This window comes from Salarias fasciatus, chromosome 4 (genome assembly GCF_902148845.1).
Source record: "Salarias fasciatus chromosome 4, fSalaFa1.1, whole genome shotgun sequence".
Lineage (NCBI taxonomy): Eukaryota > Metazoa > Chordata > Actinopteri > Blenniiformes > Blenniidae > Salarias > Salarias fasciatus.
This window is the reverse complement of record NC_043748.1, coordinates 1,161,945-1,172,398: the sequence shown is the minus strand read 5'-3', so window position 1 is coordinate 1,172,398 and position 10,454 is coordinate 1,161,945. Positions and strand designations below refer to the sequence as shown.

Sequence of the window (10,454 nt, the reverse complement as noted above, 5' to 3'; positions counted from 1 at the left end):
AGGTTATGCTCAACTCATCACTGCTTCCACCACAGAGAAGAACACACTGCTGGACCTGATTTTCATTTCACAGCCCGACCACTGTGTCCAGTCTGGTGTCCTGAGATCATATCACAGCTACCATGACCCTGTTTACTGCGTCCTAACTTTCAGCAACGTGTGAAGCAGAGAAAGACTTCGGATGTCCTTTTTCTTAATTTCATTCAATAACCTGATCAGTCTTCTAATCATTTATCATTTTCCATTAAGACTGTAGGTGCCTGTTGAGGTAAGGCCTTTGTTAATAGAACTGAATCATGCATAACCTTTTTTATTGTTTCAATCATGTTTGACAGCATATGAATGAGGTAAGGTATGTGAAAGCCATCATGCTCTTCTTGAAGTGATCATTGAATTGAATTCCTGCAGTGTGAATAACAGATTTCTGATTTTTCACTGTCATGTTTGATCATCCATAATTGAGGCAACAATGTTCTTTAATAATTTTTAAAAAATTGATTAATGAATTGAGATCCCCACTTTCTAATTGACATCATGTAAATCTAATCTGTAAATGTCTAAAATAATCCTGTAATCATGTTTAAGTGATTATTGCATTGATATCCCTCCCTAATTGATTATAGATATATCTAATATGCAAATGACTAAAAGACTATTGGCCTGTGCATTCATCATCTGGGTGGGTCTGGGTCAGGGTTGGTGAATGCACAGGCCACAACACTCTTCTGGGTCAGAGCTTCATTCAGTCACATGCTCTGTGGTGTAACTGACACCTACCCAGTAGTTTGAATCCTTCTTCAGTCCCCTTTGAGGACTGGAGCTGGACGACCTCCAGACTGTCAACTGTGGGGTCCTCTGAGTCACCTGTCTGAGCCGTCTCCAAGAGTGCCTGTCAGATTCACCTGTCAGGTCCTGCAGAGCATCAGTGTCTTTAGTCCCAGCATGTCCATCAGCCATAAAGCAGTCATCAGTGCTGGACATGAGAGACACATGTGAGACGAGACGGCGCCTGCCGGCCCTGATTCTGCATTGAGAGCAGAAGACGTTCCGCTGCTCTGAGGACACTGTTGGGATCATCTCAGCTGCATCGTGTCCAGACCAGAGGTCCTCCAGTCAGTCCCCATGTGTCCTCTCAGCAGAGCTGCAGGTACTTCACCAGTATTGAAACATGCAGTGAGATTGTTCCCACATGTCTCATGAATCCTCACTCATCTGTCCTCTGTCTGTCCTGCCTTGTTGTCTGCAGACACTCTGACTGAACCAAGAGGAACAAACTTCAACTCCAGTCCTGACGTGGGCCTGCACTGCAGCGTCTCGAGGTATTTCATGGACTTGTTGAAGCTGGAACCTCTGAATGTGTCTTGTTCTCCCACTAACATCCACCTTCTGTCAGCAGGATGGAGTGTTTCCCTCTGCCCTCCACCTTCACCTCAGAGGAGCCTCCATGCTGACGGCCTCACTGTGGAGCTGCTGCTGCTGCTGCTGCTGCTGCAAGTCTCTCCTCATCAAAGTGACGGGACTCTGCAGCGCTGATGAAGAGGAGGACTGATTCCTGTTTCCTCCATCATGACAAACTCAACCACACAGCAGGGTTCCGTCTGGGTCTCCTGTTCTCTCTGCCTCTCCCACAACATGGACAAGAACTGTGAGAGCAGCAGCCGTCCAGCCAAGGACAGAACAAGCTTCATCTGGAGGAAACGGCTGGTCTGAGCTGCTGGACATTTTGGAACTCAGTCTGGAGGTTGTGAGTTCAATTCCTGTCTCCCACTGTCTGCATGTCGAAGTGTCCTTGGGGAAGACACTGAACCCTGAATTGCCCCCACTGTTGTACGTCGCTTTGGACAAAAGCGTCTGCTCAGTAAAATTGTGTGAAAAAAGTCTGACTCTTGAAGGACTCAGAAGAGGAAAGCTGTCCTGACTGTTTGATCTGGGAGGTACGACGAGCCTCTACTGCATGTTCTTCTTTGTCCCTGAAGCCCAACCGGAATAGCAGAAAGCCGCCACCTCTGAGCCTGGTTCTGCAAAGGTTTCTTCCTGTTAACAGGGAGTTTTTCCTTTCCACAGTCGCTGATGCTTGCTCATGTGGATCTGTTGGGTTTCAGTTCTGTTTTTTGTCTCTTAAAACAAGACAAATGGACACAATTTTGTTCTTTTATTCATTGCAATGTCAGACTGAGCGCTGGTTAACACTAAATATATTCTATTTTCTGTTGTAAATGTTTAAGTTTTGATCTTGTTGAACAGTTAATAAAATGTGTCTTTTACTTCAACATTGCTGCCTTTTTTTAGGCGTATCCAAAATTATTCAGGCTTTAACTCTGTTTTAACAAGACATTATATGAAACTACTTTTAAATCAGTTTAACTTTGATTAAATATTTAACATTCAAACTTTTAAGACATAACTTTATGATGCTTCTTTAACCTCCACAGCATCAAACTTTTATACTTTTGTAAACTTTTTCAGTTTTTCAACTTTAACACTTTTTTAGGTTTTTTTGAAAAATGTTCAACCTTTTTCAGCGTTTTTCATGTCTTTCTAACTTTCAGCTTTTTCAAAATTTGATAACTATCATTTTTTCAGCTTTGTTTCAGCTTTTTTTTCAGATTTTTTAATCTTTTCCAACTTAAGTATTTCTAAACCTTTTTAAGTTTTTTTTTTTTTTTTACTTTTTTTAAACTGTTTTTTAGGTCTTTCTAACTTTGTCAACTTTTTCAACCTTTTGCAAGTTTTACAACCTTCAGGTTTTTTCACTTTATCAGGTTTTTTAAGATTTCCTCAACTTTTTTCAGGTTTTTTCCATTTTTTTCAACCTTTCTCAAAGTTTTTCAACTTTTTGCAGCGTTTACAAACTTGTCCAACCTTTTTGAACTCTTTTCAACTTTTTGCAGTGTTTTCAAACTTTTTCAACCTTTTTCAACTTTTTGCAGCGTTTTCATACTTTTTCAACCTTTTTCAATTATTTTCAAAACTTTTTCAACCTTTCTTCTTGAACTTTTTCTGCATTACAGTTTAACATTTTCAGCTCAGCATTCACACTTGCAGTTTCTTCAGGAACTGCAAATTTTTTCTAGTTCTTCTTCCGACTTCTGACTTCTTCCCCCATTTTTTGACGCTTAACTACTCCTCCAAATTTTGTCCGATTTGAACCATTCATATATCAAATTGTGCAGCTTTTTAAGGACATGGGTGCTATGTTCTAGCTTTTTAAAATCTTTTAAACTTTTTGAAATATTTCAACTTTTGTGCAACTTTTTGCCCCATGTTAACGGATGGAGATTTTTTCAAACTTTGGAACCTTATAACTTCTTCAAATCTCAACCGATTTTAACCATTCAACTTTTAAAATATTCAACTTTTTAAACCCTTTCTTCAACCTTTTTGAACTTTTTCAACTTTGTTCAACTTTTTGAAATATTTCAACTTTTTAAAATTATTTTTAACATTGAAGTGGATGGGAAAACTCTTCAACTGACCTTTCAACTCCTTCAACTTTGACCCCTTAAAACTTTGTCATACTTTAACGTAGACACGTCATTTTACTTTTAAAACGTAGGCATTTTTGTCCTCTATTCAGGTATGTAATATCATTGCAAGATCTTTTACCAAATTTAAACTGTGAGCCTTCAAGTATGGAGAGAATTTCAGCCATTTTTGAAGTTTATAATGGGTGTGTATTGGAAAAGCTAGAGGGGGAGAATCAAATTTAGAGTGCGGGAGGCTCTGAATTTTAACCAAAAAAACAGTTATTTTCTCGTCCTCCTGGCCACATTTCTGGCTCAATCTGCACAATAACCCCTCTAAACGTAGGAATTTTTCTTGTGACCTGTACAATTGAGTCACTTTGTCTCTATCTCAAACGGTTCTCTCTCCAGAGGCATTTGTTTGAGGAGAGTGCAGAATTTTCTCCCATCCGCTCCAATGCATTTTGGAGACGCCTGAATCCAAAATTTCACTCGTGTTCGCACAATCGCCGTGGCTGAATGGATGATCCTACAGACATGATTCCTGCACCATTAAATTCATGAAAGGCTTCTGAATCTGACTGTGTGAAAATCTTTTTCAATTTCACATCTTGGTCCCCGAGAAATGCCATTTCTTCAACCATGCGCACTCCATTAAAAAGTGCTGATTCACTGTCATGGCTGCTGTGCAGCTGGTCTCCATAGCAACAGGCACACCTGTTGTGCTGCTGCTGCTTGATTAGTCTGGATTTTTCCATTCAGACTGGAGCTCTATTGATCCTCTGTTACTCTGACACTGACTCCACTGCTCCTTCTACCTTTTTCAACCTTTTTCAACATTTTGCAGCATTTTCTATCTTTTTCAACCTTTTGCAGTGTTTTCAACCTTTTTCAACCCTTTTCAACTTTTTGCAGTGTTTTCAACATTTTTCAACCTCATGTTTTCAGCTTTTTTCGACTATTTGTAGTGTTTTAAAACTTTTTCAACCTTTTTCAACCTTTTTTACCTATTTGCAGCGTTTTCAACATTTTTCAACTTTTTTCAACTTTTTGCAGTCTTTTCAATCATTTTCAACTTTTTGCAGTGTTTTCAAACTTTTTCAACCTTTTTCAGCTTTTTACAGCGTTTTAAAACTTTTTCAACCTTTTCAGCTTTTTTTTAAGCTTTTTCAACTTTTTGCAGTGTTTTCAACATTTTTCAACCTCATTCAACCTTTTTCAACTTTTTGCAGTGTTTTCAGCCTTTTTCAACATTTTTCAACTTTTTGCAATGTTTTCAACCTTTTTCAACTTTTTGCAGTGTTTTCAACCTTTTTTAACCCTTTTCGACTTTTTGCCGTGTTTTCAAAGTTTTTCAACCTTTTTCAACTTTATTTCAGGGTTTTTCACCTTTTCTTTTTCAGTTTTTCTGCATTACAGTTTAACATTTTCAGCTCAGCATTCACACTTGCAGTTTCTTCAGGAACTGCAAATTTTTTCTAGTTGTGTGAATGCTGAAGGCATTCACACCTTTATTTTCCTGTTTCTTTATTATTATTCTTCTGACTTCTTCCGCCGTTTTTTGACCCTTAACTCCTCTTACAGTTTTTGTCCGATTTGAACCATTCAAGTATCAAAATGTTCAGCTTTTTAAGGACATCGGTGCTATGTTCTAGCTTTTTAAAACCTTTTAAACTTTTTGAAATATTTCAACTTTTGTGCAACTTTTTGCCCCATGTTAACGGATGGAGATTTTTTCAAACTTTGAAACCCTTTAACTCCTTCAAATCTTAACCGATTTTAACCATTCAACTTTTAAACTATTCAACTTTTTAAACCCTTTCTTCAACCTTTTAAACTTTTTTAACTTTTTTAAACTTTTTGAAATATTTCAACTTTTTAAAATTATTTTTAACATTGAAGTGGATGGAAAACCCCTTCAACTGACCTTTCAACTCCTTCAACTTTGAACCCTTAAAACTTTGTCATACTTTCACATTGAACAGTCATTTAACTTTTAAAACGTAGGCATTTTTGTCCTCTATTCAGGTATGTAATGTGATTGCACGATCTTTCACCAAATTTAAACTGTGAGCCTTCAAGTACGGAGAGAATTTCAGCCGTTTTTGGAGTTTACAATGGGTGTGTATTGGAAAAGCTAGAGTGGGAGATTCGAATTTAGAGTGCGGGAGGCTCTGAATTTTAACCAAAAAAAAAATTATTTTCTCGTCCGTACGGCCACATTTCTGGATCAATCTGCACAATAACCCCTCAAAACGTAGGATTTTTTCTTGTGACCCGTAAAATTGATTCACTTTGTCTCTATCTCAAACGGTTCTCTCTCCAGAGGCATTTGTTTGAGGAGAGTGCAGAATTTTCTCCCATCCGCTCCAATGCATTTTTGAGACGCCTGAATCCAAAACTTCACTCGTGTTCGCACAATCGCCGTGGCTGAATGGAACATCCTACAGACATGATTCCTGCACCATTACATTCATGAAAGGCTTCTGAATCTGACTGTGTGAAAATCTTTTTCAATTTCACCTTTCGGTCCCCGAGAAATGCCATTTCTTCAACCATGCGCACTCCATTAAAAAGTGCTGATTCACTGTCATGGCTGCTGTGCAGCTGGTCTCCATAGCAACAGACACACCTGTTGTGCTGACTGCTGCTTGATTAGTCTGGATTTTTCCATTAAGACTGGAGCTCTATTGATCCTCTGTTACTCTGACACTGACTCCACTGCTCCTTTTACCTCTATCACCTTTTTTAAGTTTTTGCAGTGTTTTCAACTTTTTTCAAACTTTTTTAACTTTTTGCAGTGTTTTCAACCTTTTTCAACTTTTTTCAACCTTTTTCAACTTTTTGCAGTGTTTTCAAACTTTTTCAAACTTTTTTAACCTTTTTAACTTTTTTTTAAACTTTTTTCAACTTTTTGGGGTGTTTTTAATGTTTTTCAACTTTTTTTCAACTTTTTCAACTTTTTGCAGTGTTTTCAAAATTTTTCAACCTCATTCAACCTTTTTCAACTTTTTGCAGTGTTTTCAGCCTTTTTCAACAGTTTTCAACTTTTTGCAGCGCTTTCAACCTTTTTCAACTTTTTTCAAACTTCTTCAACTTTTTGCAGTGTTTTCAACCTTTTTTAAACTTTTTCAACTTTTTACAGTGTTTTCAACATTTTCAACTTTTTTCAAACTTTTTCAACTTTTTGCAGTGTTTTCAACCTTTTCTAAACTTTTTCAACTTTTTACAGTGTTTTCAACCTTTTTCAACATTTTTCAACTTTTTGCAGTGTTTTCAACCTTTTTAAAAGTTTTTCAACTTTTTGCAGTGTTTTCAAACTTTTTCAACCTTTTTCAACTTTTTTCAACCCTTTTCAACTTTTTGCAGTGTTTTGAACCTTTTTCAACATTTTTCAACTTTTTGCAACGTTTTCAACCTTTTTCAACTTTTTGCAGTGTTTTTCTACCTTTTCCAACCTTTTTCAACTTTATTTCAGGGTTTTTCACCTTTTCTTATTCAGTTTTTCTGCATTACAGTTTAACATTTTCAGCTCAGCATTCACACTTGCAGTTTCTTCAGGAACTGCAAATTTTTTTCTAGTTGTGTGAATGCTGAAGGCATTCACACCTTTGTTTTCCTGTTTATTGTGTGAATGCTGAAGGCATTCACACCTTTATTTTCCTGTTTCTCTTTATTATTCTTCTGTATTCTTCCGCCGTTTTTTGACGCTTAACTCCTCTTACAGTTTTTGTCCGATTTGAACCATTCAAGTATCAAAATGTTCAGCTTTTTAAGGACATGGGTGCTATGTTCTAGCTTTTTAAAACCTTTTAAACTTTTTAAAATATTTCAACTTTTGTGCAACTTTTTGCCCCATGTTAACGGATGGAGATTTTTTCAAACTTTATAACCCTTTAACTCCTTCAAATCTTAACCGATTTTAACCATTCAACTTTTAAACTATTCAACTTTTTAAACCCTTTCTTAAACCTTTTTAAACTTTTTCAACTTTGTTCAACTTTTTGAAATATTTCAACTTTTTAAAATTATTTTTAACATTGAAGTGGATGGAAAACCTCTTCAACTGACCTTTCAACTCCTTCAACTTTGAACCCTTAAAACTTTGTCATACTTTCACATAGAAAAGTCATTTAACTTTTAAAATGTAGGCATTTTTGTCCTCTATTCAGGTATGTAATGTCATTGCACGATCTTTCACCAAATTTCAGCTGTGAGCCTTCAAGTACGGAGAGAATTTCAGCCGTTTTTGGAGTTTACAATGGGTGTGTATTGGAAAAGCCAGAGTGGGAGAGTGGCAGTTAGAGTGCGGGAGGCTCTGAATTTTAACCCAAAAAAAAATTCTTTTCTCATCCGTACGGCCACATTTCTGGATCAATCTGCACAATAACCCCTCAAAACGTAGGATTTTTTCTTGTGACCCGTAAAATTGATTCACTTTGTCTCTATCTCAAACCGTTCTCTCTCCAGAGGCATTTGTTTGAGGAGAGTGCAGAATTTTCTCCCATCCGCTCCAATGCATTTTGGAGACGCCTGAATCCAAAACTTCACTCGTGTTCGCACAATCACCGTGGCTGAATAGATGATCCTACAGACATGATTCCTGCACCATTAAATTCATGAAAGGCTTCTGAATCTGACTGTGTGAAAATCTTTTTCAATTTCGTCTTTCGGTCCCCGAGAAATGCCATTTCTTCAACCATGCGCACTCCATTAAAAAGTGCTGATTCACTGTCATGGCTGCTGTGCAGCTGGTCTCCATTGCAACAGACACACCTGTTGTGCTGCTGCTGCTTGATTAGTCTGGATTTTTCCATTAAGACTGGAGCTCTATTGATCCTCTGTTACTCTGACACTGACTCCACTGCTGTTTACTGCTCTCTCCTCCTTTGTCAATTTTAAGTTTTTGAAAATGTGTCAGTTTCTTCAACTGTGTTTAATTTTTTCAACTCTTGGCAGTGTTTTCACCTTTTTTCGACTTTTTGTAGTGTTTTCAACATTTTTCAACTTTTTTCAACTTTTTGCAGTCTTTTCAAACTTTTTCAACCTTTTTCAGCTTTTTACAGCGTTTTCAAACTTTTTCAACCTTTTTCAACTTTTTGCAGCGTTTTCAAACTTTTTCAACCTTTTTCAACTTTTTTTAAACCCTTTTCAACTTTTTGCAGTGTTTTCAACCTTTTTCAACATTTTTCAACTTTTTGCAGTGTTTTCAACCTTTTTCAAACTTTTTCAACATTTCTCAACCTTTTTCAACTTTTTGCAGTGTTTTCAACCTTTTTCAACATTTTTCAACTTTTTGCAGTGTTTTCAACCTTTTTCAAACTTTTTCAACTTTTTTCAACCCTTTTCAACTTTTTGCAGTGTTTTCAACATTTTTCAACTTTTTGCAGTGTTTAACCTTTTTCAAACTTTTTCAACTTTTTTCAACCCTTTTCAACTTTTTTCAACCCTTTTCAACTTTTTTTTAACCTTTTTCAACTTTTTGCAGTGTTTTCAAACTTTTTCAAACTTTTTTAACTTTTTTAAAACTTTTTCAACTTTTTGCAGTGTTTTCAACATTTTTCAACCTCATTCAACCTTTTTCAACTTTTTGCAGTGTTTTCAGCCTTTTTCAACATTTTTCAACTTTTTGCAGTGTTTTCAGCCTTTTTCAACATTTTTGAACTTTTTGCAGCGCTTTCAACCTTTTTCAACATTTTTTTATTTTTTGCAGTGTTTTCAACCTTTTTCAACCTTTTACAACTTTTTGCAGTGTTTTCAACCTTTTTTTAACATTTTCAAGGTTTTTTTGGAGTGTTTTCAACCTTTTTTTTTTTAAACTTTTTCAACTTTTTGCAGTGTTTTGAAGCTTTTTCAGCTTTTTTCAACTTTTTGCAATGTTTTCAACCTTTTTCAACTTTTTGCAGTGTTTTCAACCTTTTTTAACCCTTTTCGACTTTTTGCCGTGTTTTCAAAGTTTTTCAACCTTTTTCAACTTTATTTCAGGGTTTTTCACCTTTTCTTATTCAGTTTTTCTGCATTACAGTTTAACATTTTCAGCTCAGCATTCACACTTGCAGTTTCTTCAGGAACTGCAAATTTTTTCTAGTTATTTTTCTGTATTCTTCCGTCGTTTTTTGACGCTTAACTCCTTCTACAAATTTTGTCCGATTTGAACCATTCAAGTATCAAAATGTTCAGCTTTTTAAGGACATGGGTGCTATGTTCTAGCTTTTTAAAACCTTTTAAACTTTTTGAAATATTTCAACTTTTGTGCAACTTTTTGCCCCATGTTAACGGATGGAGATTTTTTCAAACTTTGGAACCTTATAACTTCTTCAAATCTTAACCGATTTTAACCATTAAACTTTTAAACTATTCAACTTTTTAAACCCTTTCTTAAACCTTTTTAAACTTTTTAAACTTTGTTCAACTTTTTGAAATATTTCAACTTTTTAAAATTATTTTTAACATTGAAGTGGATGGGAAAACCCTTCAACTGACCGTTCAACTCCTTCAACTTTGAACCCTTAAAACTTTGTCATACTTTGACGTAGACAAGTCATTTAACTTTTAAAACGTAGGCATTTTTGTCCTCTATTCAGGTATGTAATATCATTTCAAGATCTTTTACCAAATTTAAACTGTGAGCCTTCAAGTACGGACAGAATTTCAGCCGTTTTTGGAGATTACAATGGGTGTGTATTGGAAAAGCTAGAGTGGGAGAATCAAATTTAGAGTGCGGGAGGCTCTGAATTTTAACCAAAAAAAAAATTCTTTTCTCGTCCGTACGGCCACATTTCTGGCTCAATCTGCACAATAACCCCTCAAAACGTAGGATTTTTTCTTGTGACCCGTAAAATTGAGTCACTTTGTCTCTATCTCAAACAGTTCTCTCTCCAGAGGCATTTGTTTGAGGAGAGTGCAGAATTTTCTCCCATCCGCTCCAATGCATTTTCGAGACGCCTGAATCCAAAACTTCACTCGTGTTCGCACAATCGCTGTGGCTGA

The 10,454-nt window shown here is 36.1% G+C and overlaps 1 long non-coding RNA gene across 1 annotated transcript; it reads left to right on the top strand.

The window, feature by feature from the left end:
- The first annotated feature begins 1,053 nt into the window (after positions 1 to 1,053).
- Positions 1,054 to 2,270, top strand: LOC115387592 (uncharacterized). The gene is made up of 3 exons (XR_003931399.1): positions 1,054 to 1,147; positions 1,247 to 1,319; positions 1,397 to 2,270. It is a non-coding gene; the product is annotated as an uncharacterized LOC115387592 (long non-coding RNA).
- Positions 2,271 to 10,454: the final 8,184 nt, after the last annotated feature.